Source organism: Podarcis vaucheri, assembly GCF_965113315.1.
Source record: "Podarcis vaucheri genome assembly, chromosome: 11".
NCBI classification, from domain to species: domain Eukaryota; kingdom Metazoa; phylum Chordata; class Lepidosauria; order Squamata; family Lacertidae; genus Podarcis; species Podarcis vaucheri.
In genome coordinates, this window is record NC_138749.1 from 11,916,439 (window position 1) to 11,922,438 (window position 6,000).

Genomic DNA, 6,000 nt, shown 5'->3' on the forward strand with positions numbered 1-6,000 from the left:
ATTTATGTGTTTATTTATTCGGAGAAGTTACCCCGCTGTTCCATTGAAAGAAATGCTCATAACAAACGATAGCTTTAATATTGATTCTCTCCCTAGACTTATCTGCAGTATCCCACATAACTGTTTTATGCCAGCTTCACTGCTATGGCTTCCTCCAAAGAACGATAGGAATTTTAGATTGCTGAGAGTTTTGAGACTTCCTTGTTAGAGATTCCTATCTTTGCCCCCTGAGAATTGCCTTGCTCTGGGGGAATGACTACTAACCAAGTTTGTAGCATAGATCTGGCTTCGTTCGCTCACTGTACGTTGAATCTGACACCACGCCAGCTTGAGAAAAATAAGCAATTCCACATGAGTTCATGTCGCGGATCTTATGCTTTTCACTTGCGTAGACAGTTTGTGTGGACCGAGTTTGTTTTCAGTAGCTTATAGCTGGCTACTGCTGTATCACTAGAACTTATGTTCCTGTATGAACGCACATTGGAAACTGAGAAACAGAGAATCCCCTATGGTCAACCCACATAACAATGCACCAGTTGCAAAAGTATCCATGGTGAGGCGCATGTTCTAGCTGAAAGTTAAACACTTATAAGTCTCTACCACTGAAATCAGTGGGAGTTAAAAGCACTTAACTGTGGCCAAACCATACCCATTGTCATAGCTGTCAACTGTCCCTTATTTGGCGGGAAAGTCCCTTATCCCAGCGCTGTGTCCTGCTGCTGTCCCTTATTGATGATGTCCCTTAAATTTCCCGGGTTTCAAAGGAAGCTCCTCTCCCTCCCTGCCGACCAGGTAGGCTCCTCAACTGCTTTGCTCAGCTGCGTTGCTCACCAATAAGGAGTCTGAGAACGACTGGGGGGTGGAGCTTGCATGCCTTGTGCCGATCAAATCGGCCGTGTTGCCTGGGGACTCGCCTTTGCTCAGCGCTTCCCAGCGGAGAGATGACGGTGGTTTTCCTTGCTGCATCCCCTTTGCCAGGTTGCTGCGCTGTGGGAACCACCGCTTGAGGCTTCGTTTGGCTGTTGGCTGGGTTTTCTGCCTTTGGCTCGGAGGGGCTCAGAAGTCAAACATACCTGTGTTCGGAAAATCCCTTATTTTGGCTGCTGATCCCTTATTTTCGAGGCTGCTGGTCCCTTATTTTCAAATCTGTAAGTTGACAGCTATGCCCATTGTGGTGGTCACAGGTGTAACCCTTATAAGACAGAAGTTTCAAAAGCAGTTTTTAAAACGCTTCCTTTTGTGTCAAAGAATGGTCCTGATTCACCCTGTTGAAGCTAAGTGGTTCTGGTCAGTTCCTAGATTAGCAGGCTGTGTGCCACACCTTGAGTTCCAACGTAGAAAGGCACGGTGACAAAAGAAAGCACTTTTTTCACACAGCACTCCCAGAAGTAATGATAGCCAGCAATGCTGCAGCAGGGAGAGAGTGTTATTGTGCCTGGGTTCTGCTTGCAAGTTCTGGTTGGCCACAGTGAGAACAGAATGATGAACTAGTTGGGCCACCGGCCTGATTCACCAGGGTTTTCTTACCTTCTTAATCTCAGTGGGTGTTGGCATGAGCAACAAAATATTGTCATCAGCCCCATCCAGTGACCAGTATCTGGTATTTGCAGTTGCATCGAAAACTTTCTTCTAAGATTCAAGATCTGAGCAACTGATCTTACATTTTAAATGTTTGCACCTGGAAAACGGATATTTGAATATTTGGTACTATTTTACTGTCAGATTTTAAATGTCTCTTTTTGTACCCTGGATGTACGATGGATGAAAGGCAGTGCGCTCCCATCGCATGAGACTTGATGCTGCTATACACTACAACATGAATAGCTACAGCAACAAGCCACAAGTAATTATTCATACGCATTTCCATTTAAACATAGTCTGACTGTCATCACACATCTTGAAATTTATCACCGTGGATATGAATGTTAATAAAATAATTCTGTTTCTTTGAAATGGCCATTGTGATGAGGAAGCCATTGAAAAATCAGGAAAAACCCCCACACCACTCTGTTTCTTAGTACTTTATCATTTTCTCTGGATCTCTACTGGTACACAATCAGTTCACACTGTTTCAAATTCCAGTATTATCAAACCACTTTTAAAAAGAACAGAGCGCTCTTAAACCTACCACATGATTGTTTTCAGCCAGCCATGAGCCAAGACTTTCTCATGTATGTAACCAACAACAATAAAGGAAATTTAACAATGCTTTCCGTTTGGAGATGTATATCTTTGGTAAGAAGCAAGGCTTCCAAATGGTTTCCCAGAGAAACCTGCACTTCTTTGTAAGCTTATTGGGATACCTCAGTTAGAAGATCAGAAATGGCAGGTAGGTATGCTTTTCTTAAAGACAACATTGCCTATAACTACTGATGTTCCCCAATAAAGTGCAGTGCATGGTCTGAAGACACATGATGCAGCAATCTTGCTGACGCTAAGAAGGTCAGGATTGGTTTGGTGCCTCAATGGGAGATAAGAACCCCAAAGATAATACTGTCTTGAGTTCCATAACAGAAGAAAGGTGGAACAAAAAATGTAACCAGTAAATAAAATAGGGTGGGGGTGTTTTTTATTTTTTATTAGAATGCACTCTCGATTTATGTGGTCACAGTGAGACCCAAAAGGTTTATTAAAGGCCCAGAACTGAGTGTGCACACTTGAATATTCTCCAGATGGTCTAGAATGTCCAGAGGTTATGTGACATATACGTGCGGCAGTGCTGTAACCGGGGGGGGGGGTAGTTGCCCCCCCAGGTGAAGCCTCCAGAGGGGAGCCATTGAGACTCCCAGCCTGTGTGTGTGTGTGTGTGTGTGTGTGTGTGTGTGTATGCAAATGTGCGTGGCAGGGGTGTCAAACTGGGTTTTTGACCTGGGTAAAATAAAACCTAGTTTTACCTCTGCTTGCAGCAGTTCTCACCCTGTGGCTCCCCAGATGTTGTTGGACTACAACTCCCATCATCCCTGAGCTCTGGTCTTGCTAGCTAGGGATGACGGGAGTTGTAGTCCAACAACATCTGGGGAGCCACAGGGCGAGAACCACTGGCCGGTTCCTTGGCAGATAAACTGACATAGAAAAAAGTGGTCTAGTATCTGAAGGAAAAGCACAACTGTGGGTAAATATTTGGAGACTGGCACTCCAAATGGGAAACGTATTAAGGTTACATTTGGAGGGGGGGATAATTGTGCTCAAAATCCCTTAAGTGCTGCTCTTAGAAAGCATAGTTCCATCCATTTTCTGTATTCATTGTTTCTGACTAGAATCAGGAATTATGTATGTATGTATGTATGTATATTGCTCAATCAAGAGTTTAAGCTGCAATTCTAAACTCCTGGCTGGCAGTGGTGGGGCCTGAAGGAACGGTATCCATAGCCCCAGCGGTTGTGCAAGTTATGGTGGAAGGTGTGAGCAAAGGCAGGGGGAAAATGCTCCTTTGCTGTGGGCCCATTGCAAGGTGTTGCAAGCTGGGTGGGCTTCAAGGGGCAGCATCGAAAGGCACGTGGTTGGGGCCCCAAGTCCGGCTCAGTGAGGAGTTCTGTGGAAGCTGGATTCAAACAAAGGCATCATTTACTCTTTACTATCCTATCTGCTTTAACTGGCACAATAGAATAAGACAAGTGTATTGGTGGTGAAACTGCATTTGGTTATAATTCTCAGCTCTGCCATGAACTCACTGGGTGTGAACACATGGTAAAATAAAAACAAAAATAAATGGAGCCAGTTGAATTAAAATCACAGTGCCGGTGAAGTAGTATATTTCACTAAGACTAGCCACTGTTCAAAATGCAATATGCAAGCTTTTGAATAACACAGGGCCCTTCCTTGTGTTTAGTGTCCAGGAAAAGAACACATACTTACGTACAACACAACACAGAAATATTTGAAACTATACCATTAAACAGAAGCTGATGAGTGCCCTCTTCTGGTTATCTGCTGTAGGCTACTATTCCAAACCATCATTTGGTTTGTGTGCACTCCCTGGTCATTTCTGAAGTCAGAGCCCAGATTTCAGGCATGACCTGTAATATTCAGTACCATCAAATGAGATTCCATTCTGCGCTGAAGGCTATAAAATGGAAGTCTTTAACCTGTGGGGTGTGTGTGTCTTGACGTGTTGTGCATTTCCTTCCATGTGCCCACATGCACAGTGAGAAGCTCAGCCTATGGATTTCACACTACCGGTAACTCCTACATGGAAATGCTTCCCACCAGAATAAGCCCCAGGAGATGGGGCTGCTTGTGTAGCTTTCTGGCAGTTCTCCGCACACCTCCGCAATCTGCAATCCATGTTTCCCAAAGGGGTTATGGTTAAAAGCAGCTTGGTTTTGCAAGGGGAGTGGGGTTTGAAAACAGCAAGCAGGAACAACGCTACCATCGGAGTGAAGCGACTGCTTCACATCGCTGCTAAGAGAGCTTTTGTGAAACTGATGCCCTCTAGTTGCTACACCAGTGCCTGGAGACGGACAGTCAGGCCATGTAGCCGTAGCAGAGATCAGAGGAGGAACGACTGCTGGGTGCAGAGAGAAGAAACCCCATGGTGTATCTGCAGTAGCACAACTGGACACCATCATCTGCCCCAGATGCAATACAATATGTCCCTCCAGTATCTGTCTCTATACCCACAGCAGGTGCTGCAAGCTTTCAACAATTTGACATCATCCGCCAGAGGTGCACTCCTCCATTGTCTCCCAAAACAGCCCTGTCCCTCACAGAACTTAAATTTCACTGTGACATGGGATTGATAGTTAAACCACTCTGGAAATTGTATCTGTGGAGGAAATAAGGGCCTCCTAGCAATTCTCAGCACCCTTAAAAAACTGTAGCAGCTCCCAATATCCTTTGGGGGAAGCCATGACTGTTCAAAGTGATATCATAGTGCTTTAAAAGTGGTCTCATAGTGCTTTAAATGGTGTGAATATGGCCACAGTCATGCATCTCTAGGTGCCCTCAGTCATTCCCAAGCTATCTCTCTCTGCTATTGCCTCTTACGCAACTGTTGTTTTGTCATACCCTTTACACCCACCTCATCTCTATTCACCTGGTGAGGTGTCCCTATTTACCAAGCTCTGGTGTGTACAAACATGTAAGGCTGGAAGGATAAACCCCCCTTTCTACGTTCGGACATGTATCTTAACCATGGTCATTCTTGTTTGGCTACTGGTTTGGACATTTGGCAGCTTATATTAATAAACGTGTCTTATGTGTGGGGGGGGGTTATTGTTTTGTGTTTCATTATGTTATGTATCTTTGTGTTTCTACATTGTAAACTGTCCTGTATTCCTTGGATGAAGGGTAGTGCACAAATGTAATAAAACTACCTACCTCACAGAGTTGTTGTGGGGATCAAATGAGGAGGAGAAGTGTAAACATATTGAGCTCGTTGGAGAAAAAGGTGGGATATAAATGTAAACAATCAGTGCTATTTTTCTGGAAAAAGAGGTGCCGAAACTCAAAATGAAAGCCTCCCTTGTTCTCTTATAATGGCAATGATGTCCACCTGAGAGGTGCCGGAACTGAGTTCTGGTGAGTCCCTGCTGAAAAAAGCCCTGTCAACAAAATATGTATTTGCTTGGCTACTGATGGCCAGCAACAGGTGGAGGAGTTTCAGGTGACCGCCAAATGCTCGTGCGAACTCTCCCATAGACTTTCCCTTTAAATCAGCGCCGGCTGGCCAAGCCGCACCCACCAACCTCCCGTTGCTTTCATTGCCTCCCAAGTCCGCCATCATCTCCCCAGCCAGATGTTTTCCTCTGCATCCCGGCGCGGTGGTCCTTCTGAAGATGCTTTATCCTTACGAGAGCGCTCTGATTGGCTGCTCCGGCCAGCTTATCAGCATAATTCAAATAAGCCCCCCCCCCATCCCCTTGCTTCCGCCTTCTGTGGTTCCACGGCGAGAGCGGCGGGACCGAGCGGCGGAAGCACCATTGGCTGGCGGCCGCTCCCGGCTGTCTACTCGCCTGCGCCTTTCATTGGCCGGGCTGCGATGTCGCTCAGCGAGGGAAG